At 45.1% G+C, this 13013-nt stretch overlaps 1 long non-coding RNA gene across 1 annotated transcript; it reads left to right on the top strand.

Moving 5' to 3' along the window:
• The first annotated feature begins 4459 nt into the window (after positions 1-4459).
• LOC111856124 (uncharacterized) lies at positions 4460-12515 on the top strand. The gene is made up of 4 exons (XR_002841057.2): positions 4460-4710; positions 6560-6711; positions 9961-10062; positions 11785-12515. It is a non-coding gene; the product is annotated as an uncharacterized lncRNA (long non-coding RNA).
• The last annotated feature ends 498 nt before the right edge of the window (positions 12516-13013 follow it).

The raw sequence follows: 13013 nt of genomic DNA, 5'->3' as shown, positions 1-13013 counted from the left end.
CAGTTTCATAAATGGGTGATTAAAAGCATGTGTCACCTAAGCCGGGACGGGTGATTGTGATCCTCGGTTGAGCTTTTCCAAGACGAGGGAAAATGTGAAAACCCAGAACATGGCAGTAGACTGGCCTCCTCATGGCTGTTTTAGCACTTCGGAGCGGTTAGCCGCAGCATTTCTCCACCGGCGCTGACCTCCCTCGCACCCGGACGGGAGCCAGTTTACAGTGTGGGGTTCTCCTACCTTCCTGAACTTTAGTGAAGAGGAGGGCACGTCTGTTAGAGTCATACTGTAGTGGAAACAGGGTGGAGGAAACTGTGGCCCAGGTTCTGGAGCAGCCTCCCCACCCTAAGCCCGACCCACTGATGGGTTTACAATGTGACTGTACCCCTGATTTGCCCCCTCCCTCCATGAGGCGATACTTGACCCTGCCTGGCTGATGGACCAGGTCCAGCTCAGGTCTGGTCCATATTACGAGCCATTAGACACTGGGACAGAGCTTCCAGCACTCAGGTACGGGACATAAAAGCGGAACCGACCTCGGAATGATCCGCACCCACGCCGGGGCGGCGCTCTGCTTCCTGGATGGAGGGTCGGGGGGAGGTGGCGTGAAGCACTCCTCCGGGAGACGTTGACGCCATGCGGGGTCAGGATGCTCTCCGTGGAGCCAGACCAGACTTCCTTCCTCCAGGAGAACCACGCCAACTCAGCCTACTCCACCGGCACTGATGAGGTCAGCAGACCCACACTCCTCGAAAGGGTGAGTGGCCTGCTCTTGCAGACTCGGCCTGTGGTCTGGGATCCTCCTCTTTTCCATTAGGACCGGATGGTGTGGCAGAGTTTCACACCCCGTGTCTCCATAGGTGGGAGCTTAACAGGGTCAAGGTCAGCCATTACAGATACGCTAATATCTAACTACCTAGCTAGACTAACTAGATAGATAGATAGACTGAGCCTTGACTGTGCTTCCTATAAGAAACAGCTGTTTTTTAATGCAATTGGAAGAAATGAGATTAAAAAAAGAGGTGAATGTTGTGGATGGGAATGTAGGGCAAGAGCTCATCATTCTGGCCAGGCCTCATCTGGAGCCAGAACCGTAATGTGTATTGAGGTAATGGACTTAATGGCATCTCCACTAAGTCACACCAACTGTAGATACATTGGGCTAAAGAGGCTGTTCCCCTCTTTGACAGAAGCTGACGTTCTTGAACTTAATCCTTTTCTAATGAAATATTATAATCTGTTGATGAAATGTGAGAACGCTTATGTGTCACTAAGAAACCTGCAGGTGTTGAGTATGTCCCCTACATTGACTATCAAATGCCAACAAAGCACCAAACAGAAGATTCTTCAGTAGCCCAAACCCTGGAGTCCTGATAGGTATTTATGGTATGTTCCATTTGCCCTCGGAACTCGGATTCTGAGTCGGATTCAGAGTTTTGAAGCCGGAAGTGACGACATGCGCGCTCCCGTTTCTCGGAGATCCGAGAAATATCTCGGAGCAGCACAGAGGATCGCGAGTTCAAAATCCAAGATGGCTGCGCCCTTTATCAACAGAAGGGAAAGTTGTAGTTTTATACTGTTTAAGCACTACTTCTCATTTGTGGCTCATTAAATCGGTCACACACACTATACCGTCCAACTTATCTGTGGGCGTGTTGCTACTGTACATAGTTTTATACTGTACGTAAAGCAGCATGCGTAATGTGTTATCAACTGATATTGCTAACAATGGCTAACAATTAACTGGGCTAGAAATGGATTTCATTAGTCGGATTATTTGCCGGATTTAAGGTAGTTCGGGCTAATTGTAAGTGAACGAAGATAAAAGCCATTTTAACTGAGGTACCTTAAATCCGACAAGTTGTCCGGCTAAGCAAAAAATCTTGCTTTTTGATATGGGTCCATGGTATTGCTACTTCTGTGGCAAATGGAATGCGTCCGATTTGGTTTTCCCCAAATTTTTAGTGGATGTGACGTAATCTCGGCAACCGAAACTCGAATCCGAAGACAAATGGAACGCACCATTAGACAGCTGAATCATTTTTAGTCACCTGTCTTTCAGCTTAATGGCGACAGTTGGGAGTCACCTCTCCATGTGAACAGAGCTGTGGTGATGTAATGCTTTTGCAAAAACCTCCACAAACAATACCTTAAAATGACTCGGCACAAACAGTACAAATTTAGCTTTAGCAATCATCTACCCTCTTGAACTTACATACATTTTTTCCCACAGCAATATACAACCAAGAGAGCAGGACTATCCAGTCCCTAATAATAATAATAATAATAATTTACACTTTTATTAATCCCCATGGGGAAATTCTTTTTACGCCTCCCTCATCTTGCTCTTTGTAGAGCAAGCTCTCTGCAAAGGGCAGCCACCTGTAGCAGCGCCCAGGGAGCTGGAGGTTGAGGGTCTTCCTCAAAGAGCCCGCCGACATGCTAAGGCTGGGTTTGAACCAGCGACCTTGTGATTACAGGCACACGGCTTAGCCCACTGAGCCACATGCTGCCCCTGAAGCATTTGGTGGGTATGGGCCTGGCTCTAGAGCCTAACGCTGAAATTACTCTGCCAACCAGAACTTAGCAGGAACTATGGATAGGGCCAAGAATACCTAAGGATAGGTAAGGGTTCTCTATGTAGATCAAGGACAGAATTCACTTTGAGGACCTAGAGATCATCCGACCATCGGTGCATTCAGCTTTCCAAGCCAAAGAGCACATTGACGACTGGAGCTCAGTGACATCGACAGGTACTGTATGTGCAAACTGGGTAATCCAAAGTCCCCTCGTTTTCATACACTTGATGATCTGCCGAAAGCTGAAACTGCACAAAAGCCAAAATAGAAACAAAGAGACACAACTGAAAAACTGAAGTTGCACAAATATGCCAGTTAAAAACTGGATCCGCATCACTGGAAAATGAATCGATAGAATTCCTGGCCACATTGTCTTCCTCCTGAGCCGTGTGCTCCAGCGCTGATATGATTAAGATATGAGCTGAAATGACTGCACATAATTTGAGATAAGGTCAAATTGCCCAAGGACTGACAACAGGCAATTTAGCAATCAGGCAGGCTGGAAAAATAATTACCTCTGCGAGTTTGGCCAACACACCAGTATGGTTTTAATGTCGGAAGTCCTTCTCTGATTGGCCTATAGATATGCAGATTGGCCAGAATCCTCCAGACAGAGGTCGGCATGAAATGTAAGTTCTGCTGAAGTTGTGTCACAGAGAGGAACAAGGAGGAACTCCTCCGGTGAAGTCAACCCATTGGCTGATGGGAGGTGGGTAGGGTTAAAAGGTAACCAAAAGAAAAACAAGTTTCCAGTCTGTGAAGAGTGAATGCAATTCAGTGATGCATATGGGGGGTCATGTTCCGCCCCAGTTTTATAGGGACCCTGTTTCGTCCCCCTCACTTTTGAGGAGAAAAAAACTTTAATAAGTACGTAGCATCCCTAAATAGGGTGAGATATCTAAATGTACAGTGCACATATGCCTATTGCCCTTTAAACATAGCTTCCAGTTTTCCACTTCCATGATGACTTACTGATCTAACGAAGAAAATAAGTCTATACAAGTCTATATAATCTATTCTAAGCCTATGTTGGATGCAATTGTCAACATAATTTTTCCCGTATCTCATACTAATTTGTGTTACTGTAACAAAGCTTTATCTAACATAAAATGATGTCTGTTAGAATTATGCAATAAATCTATGAATGTGTCCTCACATAATATGTAACATTACAGTATACTGAGGTTCATTAAATATTACACTCTACTGGGGTAAAGTTAAACTTGCAACAGATTGTATAGAAAGCTGTCTGTTGTTTATGCTATTGTCCAGTCGGCCATTTGTGGATGATTGGCAACTCCATACCGGACAACAAAGTAACATTGTATGTACTGTATGTCGGCGAGTGTGTCAGTAAAAATGCTCAGTGTGTTAAACCATTAGCCCAAATTACACTGAATGCCTCATCAAGCATGGCTGTGTAAGCTTGACAGTTGAGACCTTTTGTTTGATCTCCCCCACATCAAAAATGTCTCCCGCACCCCTGCCTATTTCTACCATAAACTTGTGGATCCTTAGGAACTCACAAATGAGACCCGGAGCAGACAGCTGAATACAAACCAATGATGGCAGATGGTCTTGTTCAACCAGAAATCATGCACTTATATTTGATATTTACTGTTGTTGCTACTATTGTTATTGGCAACACAACAGAACGAGCATGTTCCCCACAGCCTCTGAACAGCTAGCACTATTACTCATAAATGTTCTGCCGTCTAATCTTTAGTTATCAGGACTAAAACGTCAAGGACAGTCAGCCGAGGGTCACAGCCGTGCCGGTGCCGGGATGACGGACGGGCATTGGGCTATCAGGTCTGAAGGCAGACCTACAGCACCGTAAGCAGATTGCAGGAAATTACCTCTTACAACTTCCTCTCTATCGCACATCTCGCACTATCAGGTTCGAATGTGTTCCAGGTGCTGGGGCTGTGTCACCGGGCCTGGACTTCCCCTTCCTGTGTCTAACTGCAGCAGCCGCTGTCCTCGCCGGGCAGCACTTCCTGGTTCCCGTCAGACCCCCTTGTGCCAACAATGGGTGGCCATGAGCATGTCAGGAATGACTACGGTGGGGTCACTCATCTGACTGGCAACATCTGAATCGCATTTTCGTGGCCATTAAGGTCCCAGGGAAGAGGTAACAAAGTATTGTGCTCTCTCTCTCTCTCTCTCTCTCGTTACGGAAAACAAAAGATGGAAAGAGTTTGGGGTGATAATCCGCTCATGCACATGGGAAGTTACACAATGTGCAGCCACGTTGATTGCTGTAGTAACGCTTGCCAGCTAGATAATATCGATGTAGCTACGGCCGCTAAGTAAAGGGAGAAAGTGAAATGTGGCCTTTAGAACATATTGCTACATTATTAATATATCAGTGAAAAACTGTGTTCCACAGGAAATAGATAAAAGGGTATCAAACGGAAAAGTCTGGGAACTTTGTGTCCAGTTGCTATTAGCAAAAACAGTTGATGGGGATGTGTAGCCTTGTTTGCACACCGATTCCTCTCAGCCGATGTTGATGTTGGTGGTAATCAACATCAACAATCTGTTGTTCCACAGATTCCATCCCTCATCTGCCCGGCTTCTTCTCCACAACTATTTGTGGGACATTTTTTGCGAGTTTGAGATGCCTGCAATGCCGGGTGAAGGTCGCGGGCTAATGCCTAAGATGCTCCACTATGACTTCATTTTGGCTGACTTTCAGTATTTACTGATGGGAAACGTACTTCAGTTTTCAGCAGAGAGAAAGAGAGCTTGCTGGACATCCAGTGGATTCCAAACCAGATCTTTAGCTTCTAAGATATTGTCTGGCCAGATTTCATTCCCTACACATATTCCCATCCAAGAATGTCCACAGTTTTCACATTCTGATCGTTTTTTTTTGGTTCCAGGTCTTTTGTGCACAGAAAGGTCCACTGAGATGTGGCTCAGAAGCTCATCTTCATAACAGGCAGCCTATTTGACCAAAATTGCCATAAAAATGGCAGCCTAGTTGACCAAAAATCCCCAGAACCAGAGACTGTACCTTCGACTGTAAATCGGTGCTACTGTCTGTGACCTTATGGAGGAAAAGTGAGTTTTTATGAGTCTCCAGTTGCCACGGTCACTGTGATCATTCTCTCTCTGACCCACAGTCAGTTTGGGAGTCAGTTTTATTTGTTTTTCTAACCTCTCTGGCTCATTGTGGCTATTTGGACAGGGCCTCAGACAATCTTTCATCAGACATCAGGTGGTCTGTCTAATATTATATTGAAAAATATATCAGATCCCTATGACAGACTGAACTGTAACAGGCTGTTTGTAATCTTAGATACTCTATGGCTGTACAAACCTCAGTGAAATATGAATGTACAGAGTTAGTCCCTGACCCAATCAACTGAAGAGGAGATGTCTCTTCCCCCACAGTGCAGAAGCATAATTACGGCAATCAAAGTACTTGATTCCCCCGGCTGACCCGTGCTAAATTTTATCAAAGCTCTGGAGCACCCCCAAGTGTAAGCACCAAGACGGACAGCTGAGTCAGCTGTCCTTTCCTCATGTGCATCGAGGAGGCCTGATGACAAGAGCAGAGGAGGAAGAGGTGGGAGAGAGACATTGTTTCCTCTGCCCAGGGCTCCGATGAGATGAACAGCTGGGGGAGGGGGGGGGGCATACCCTGCAGACCTTGGCGTCAGTGGAGGAATTGGACATTGGGAGGTCGGGTGGGGTTAGGACTCGCTGGAAATGTGACCAAATGGGGCAGCTTTTGACGCCATTGCCGATGTGTCAGCCACCGATTGACCTCGCCCTCGACTCGTCACAGTCTCTCAGGAGCTGGGGATCCGTTTCTTTTAATGGCTTCCTGTGACATTCATTCGGGGGGATTTGGGGTGGACCAGGGATGTACTTTGGCATTGGATCCAGCTCTTCCTTCCTGCGATTTATAGTCACGTAGCCAATTTCTCTCTCTCTTTTAACCGCCTGCAATTTCGCTTTTATCTTCCTAGGTAGATATCTTGGGCAGATTTTCCTCAAAGGCCGATGAACCTTGATTGTGGTCGTACCCTAGGCGTGGATCCAGCACGGGGCTGCATTCACCCCCTTGTCCTTCCTCAACGGCCACCGAAAGGGGAGATTCTTGGAGTTTGTCAGAAAACAGGTCGTGTGTCCAGCGGTTCCGTGTTCTGATTTTAATCCAAAGCATCCTTCCAAAAGCCAAAAAAATTCAAAGAGAGCTAATCTTCGTTTAATATTGTCCAAAAATACTGCACACTTGAGCTTTTTCCTCATAATTAAGATCTCAGTGTCTGCTTAATCAGAGTAGGACAGTGAAAATTATAAGATCAGAAGTCTGCTTGTAATAGATGCATTTTTTGCTGCATGACCCATTCAGCCATGCACTTAACTCACTCCAGATATGGATTTTTTAAATGACTGTAAGTAGGAAGGAAACAAGCACACTTTTAATGCAGTCCTTTTGGATTTTTATTCCCAACCCAGCCCAACTCCCTTCTCACCAGATAATCCTGTGGGCCACCCTACATTTTACAGCCGGATCTGGAAATTTTCAGAAATTTTCAAAATAAAATTTCCCCCTTTTTTAAGTGGCAACTATGGACATTAGCTAGTTTGCGCAGAGGCTGACACAGAAGGTCTTTATAAATGGAATGAGAGAGAGAGAGATCTGGAAGCCTTTGACATGGTTCAGGGAATTATCTTCAAAAACCTGAGCAAATAAATAAATAAATAAATGGACGATGCTTCGCTAATTGCAAACATGAGACTGAATTACGGAGGCAGAGGTGGAAACGTGGCAAGCTCCAGGAACAGTCCCCGCGGGAAAAAGAGGACTGGGCCCTGATTGGAGGAGAGGGCAGTCTGCTGTGCCGCCTTTGGCCTGCTCAGGCTTCTGAGAGCTATGAACCTTTGTTCTGTCCATGTGGGCGAGGAAAATCGATCGGTTCAGCAGGAAGTGCGTATTCTGAAAATGTCGCTGCATTTCTCCTCGAACATCGGGCCCAGGATCCCTTGCGTCTAATCCTTTTGGGTTTAGGATTAGTTAACAATTCTGAAATACCCAGCTTAGGTTTTCATAATGGCCACTGCAGGATTTATAGCCAACTGGACAAGCTTTAAAAGCAATGGGCCTCCTTCACAAAAATAAATAAATAAAAGAATACCTCTTTAAGTGTGTTACTCCTCGACCAGGCGCTCTGTAGGTGAGGGCATTGTGAGGCTGCGTTTGCCCGGTGAATGGGGCGGTTCAGGTATCAAGGAGCGGTTTTCTTTGAAACGGGTGTCAGCCATTAGCTGGGCCTAATGGTAGGCAGATGCTAGCTCGAACCCGCCCCCTCACCATTGCCGCAGCAGCGTGCGGTTTTTAAATGGGTGGAATAAAAAACAAAAATGCCCTAGCAGGGAGACTTTCCCCTTCCCGACAAACGTGTCGGTTTCCCGGTATCCACGACAGCACGAGTGACAGACGTCGAGGGTGGCCAATGGGCTGAGAGATCACGGAGAGATGGTCCCGGTATCCCGGCCGTGACCAACACAACGTGTCAAATTCATATATTTTTTTTTGGTTTTCTGCTGTTACACATTATTAGGAAAATTGTAACAGTCTGTGCTCAGTCTGTGTTTAGACTTGCATATCATAATGACAGATATACGGTTAGTTATTAAACGGCAATATTACCCGCTGACCTATTTTTGAAATCCTAATAGGAAACACAAAGGGAGTTTAATGCATGAAACGCTTTATAAAAACGGAGGGGCTCGGAAATTCGGAAAGGGGGCTAGGATGACCCATTTCTTTTTTTCCTGTGGGAGCTGATAGGCAGATGCATTTTCTGCGAGGGGGATAGAGAGTTAAAGGTCTTCCCAGGCACACCTGTGGTTGAGGTTGTCTGTGGGGGCCTGAATAACTTACCAGGTGGTTGAATCCCAGGTGGGGGGGGGAGGAGTAGGACAAGAGAGGCTGGGGGCAGTTTAGCACACAGCTCCACCTCTACCTCCCATATTAATGATGAAATTTCCCATGAGATTACTGCTTTGTGGGGCACGGTACCAGCCTGGAGTCACGGCCTGTTCAGCATCCAGATAAGCAGCTTAGCTGCCCTGGATTAGGAGCCGAGTCTCCGGTGGACTTTCGCTTTAATGGTCCATCAGAGGAAAGCTACATGCCCCATTTCCACTTCTCCATCTCGAAGCGCTCACAAAAGCACTCAGTGAGACTGGCAGACACCAGCAATACCCAAGTAACTAACAAAATGATTTAAATAGGGGAATACAGGGGTTTTCTGTCTGAAAGCAAAGTAAGAGGTTTCTTGGTGACTCCAAAGGTCTTTTCCATGAGTGAAAAGTCGTATTAAGATTCCATATTATATTTTGCGTATTTTATATAATACGCTCTATATTATAAACATGTAAACAAAAGCAATTTTTTGTTGCTGTAGTTTAAAGTGCTCTAACAAATACCATGACACAAAGTGCACCAATAAGTATGCATGTCACAATATTTCGGAATCTTGCCCAATCAGATTTCTCTTTTCATCTCTGTTTTTACGCCTGTCCTCTATAGCGACTCAGGAAGGGTCCTGGTTTGAGCCAAGAGCGTTGCGAGAGACACACATCTTGACACTAAGCGGGTCTGGCCGTCTTCCACCAAGGCTTTTAAGGCCTGTGTGCCAAACTTTGAAGAGCGTGTTTACAGTTAGCCAGCCTCTGCGCTGCGAATCACGTGCGCAGGGATAAAATGGGAGACGATCTCTTTAACCAGTCCCAGACCTCCACAGGCCTTCGGCAACACCTGAGCTTTCTGGGGGCTTTTTTTTATTTTTAACATGAATAGAGTTTTCAGCTTCAGAAAGCCTTTTAACATAAGGAAACTTCTGAGAGTTTAAGGTCCACTTGGATCATCGGTGCCGTTGTACGTTAACCAGATGTGGCGAGGTGCAATTTGAATATTCAATGGCAAAATTGCTTTTAGGTTATGACAAGACTTGAAACAGACTGAGAGCATAAACTCAAAGCCAGGGCTTAAACTGAGTAGGTTAAACACCCTTAGATTTTCTGATATATTTTAGCAGACACTTTTATGCAAAGTGATATGCCTTTTGAGCGAGCAGGGCCAGCAAGTCCTTGGAGCAACTGTGGGGTTAAGGGCCTCGCTCAAGGGCCCAATGGTGAAATCACTCCACTGACTTGTGGATTTGAACTGGTGACCTTCCGATCACAAGTACAGTCTCCAAACTCATCCCTAGAGAACACAACATATAACTAATCTGAGATCAATACTGAACGATATCTCCACTCCCAGCAAAGCATCCTAACCAAGATATGAATTATCACATGATAAATTAAACTTTTCTATTTCCTTATACCATTATATTTAAACGATCTCTTTCAGATGGACTGGAATTAAGCACCTCCAAATGCTGGGCTATGAGACCTACTGCTGTGGACACCATGACTGGTTGGCTGTGGAGTTCCAGACTTTGAGGAGAAGCTGGTAATCTACAGTACATAATACACTATTATAAAACTCTATAGGGGACAAGCATCCTCTACACCACAGGTGTCAGACTCCAGTCCTGGAGGGCCGGAGATCTGCACATTTTTGGGTTTCCCCTCGTTTAACACACCTGATTCAACTTCTTGTGCTAATTACCAAATAGCTGTTGAGCTGAATCATTTGTGGTGGAACAGGGAAAGAACTAAGCTACACAGGGCTCCGGCCCCCTAGGACTGCAGTTTGACACCCCTGCTCTACACTGTACAGTGAGGAAAAGGTAATCAGTGCTTGGAACAGGCGACTGGATCTGCTTTTAAATTTAAAAGACCACCAGATACTTATGTTCACCAGTAGATGTTGAATGGGGCAAAGTTCATAGTGAAGTAGGAAGACTGCTGATTCTCCTTCACTGTGGAGCACAATGCCTCCTGGAAGACTTCAGGAGCTGCATGATCTCCGTACACCATGAAGCACCATATCATCCACTGAGACACCTGATAGGAAACATTTCATGTGCAGGATGCATTTGTGGAACAAGGCCATGTGTGCCATTTTTGTGCACTGGAAAATATTCCTGTACATCAAACAGGCTTTGAGCACTTCACCAGACAAACAGGAGCGTAAAAGAGGAGTTCCCCTGAGATTCTACATATGATCCCACACATGATTCTCATCATAGTTACTGCAAAATTAATATACCACAAATATTGCATCTTTTTGTTGTGACTGATGTGCAGATCAGCAGTTTTTTTTTTTTGGAAATGGGGAAACCTCACCTGCAATGTAAAGAAGTTGGCCTAAAAACATTGCTTTAAGGAGGTAAATGATTTCACTGTTGGGCCCTTGAGCAAGGCCCTTAACCCATAATTACTCCAAGGACGGGCTGACCCTGCCTTCTGAAAAGGTATGTCACTTTGCATAAAAGAGTCTGCTGAAATATATATATATATATATATATATATATACAGTATATATATATATATATATATATATATATATGTGAGAGATCATAGACAGAAGAATGCAAGCAGTGGGTATTAATCTAAAGAAGACTGCTGGCTATGTACAGAGTCCCAATAAACTGAAACGTCTATTGGTGATGTTAAAAGAAGATTTTTATTATTATCTTTTCTAAAAAACAATGACCTAACTCTCTGCTTATGGTCCATCTACTCTTTCCTTTGGATACTCAGGATATCACTTGAAGATGAAGAGAAACATAATATTTTTGCAAGGAATCCTATTCTCCTAGCATCCTACAAACGTTAGCTGTTTGGACTTGTATGCTTAGACACATAGCATGACTGGGGATTGATAGGTTGCAGATATTTTAGGGTTACCTGAGACTTCAAGGCTGTTGCAATGCCTAGTATTCCATGCTGTCACAGGAGTAGATAATTTATGACTTTCATGGCAACTGCATGCAAAACCCATGGACTGGAATCGAGGCAGACGTGCCAAGCAGACCAACCCCAAAGCATGCTATGTAGAAGATGTGACCTGCCCTAATCCTTCATCTCTCCACACTCATCAGCCTCCACATAAACTCATACGTCAACCAGAACCCTTTATCGGCTCAACATCCCACAAAAAGGCGATTAATCATACGTGGGAAATTAGTCTCACCTAGACATCAGTTTTGTTTCTGTTTGAATACAGCTGTTCTCCAGCTGCAAACAACTCCTTGCATAATATCTCTGACCATTTCTGTTTTTTCAGATTTCTGCCAGAAATCTTCATCTCCTGCTTCGGAGCTTCTGGCTCCACTTAACCCTCCATGACGTCTTTCGCTGAAGTACTGCCCTGGGTGAATGATGACTCCCACAGTCCTCCTGCTCTCCCTCCTCTTCCTCAGAGCACCTGCCCAATTTAACCCTGAGGTTACGCAAGGCAGGGAAACCCAGGCAGCCGGCTCCCTCGAGCCCGTACGGCCGCGGTTCTGTTTATAAGAAATCTCTGCATTTTCCATGTAAACCCAGAGATTTTCGGTAAATCACGTCAGAAACATTATCGGACCCGGACGTGTGACGTATGTTCTCGCACTTCCCATAAAGCGATGAAGCATGTGATTGCGCCGTCACAGCAAATAGCTCATATTATCCGTCCCCCACCCCCAATTTCAGAGATGTTTTGTTTGATAACATACCCTGGGCCTGTTCTCAGCAAAGCTGCCCCATGATTGTGTGGCAATGATTGAATTTCTGTTGTTTTATTAAGGATTGAGACAAAACAGCCTGCGACTGAAATGGGCCCTTAACTTGCGCTATTATTTTAACAGCCGATGTTGTCTCACAGGTAAATGGGGGGTTGGGGAGTTCTGTTAACTTTCGACCAGCTGACTGTTTTGATTGTCATATCCCATTGAGAATAAACAAGGAGGACTGTGTAAACGAGCCTAACATGGACCCTCTGCATCTACAACACTCTGGTGAGGCCTGAAAGAGTTAGGGGGTGTTTAGGGGAGTGTGTCCCTCTGGCAGATTCATGGTCGAGCTATGTCCTCCAAAGAGGACGGGGTGGCAGGTCTTATCCAGTAAGAGCCTCTAAGGGCAGAAGTTGAGCTGTTTGGTGATATTTAGTCGTGCTCTTTGCTTTTTTTCCTGAGCAGACCACATCCTGGTGAGAGAAATATGTAGCAAGATCAAACATCTACATATTATCATTTAAAAATGCATACATATGTAAATCAGCACTGCACATGTGTTGTACTGTATATGAGGTTAAGACTGAATGTAAGGTGGTATTTACATCTCTGAGGTTGAGGGTACGAATCCCAGGACTGCTCTATGTGTATGGAGGTTGCAGGTTCTTTCTTTGTCACGCTGGGCACTCTTTCCTCCAGTCTGAGGACTTGTGGCTGAATTGGTGTCTCTAAAACGCCCCTGTTCTCTGTATGTTTTCGTGCCCTAGCGTGGACGGACTGCTTAGTCTCAGATTACATCAGACAA

The sequence above is a fragment of the Paramormyrops kingsleyae genome, chromosome 1 (assembly GCF_048594095.1).
Source record: "Paramormyrops kingsleyae isolate MSU_618 chromosome 1, PKINGS_0.4, whole genome shotgun sequence".
Taxonomy (NCBI): domain Eukaryota; kingdom Metazoa; phylum Chordata; class Actinopteri; order Osteoglossiformes; family Mormyridae; genus Paramormyrops; species Paramormyrops kingsleyae.
The sequence above is the reverse complement of the archived record's forward strand: the minus strand, read 5'-3'. Positions and strand labels throughout refer to the sequence as shown.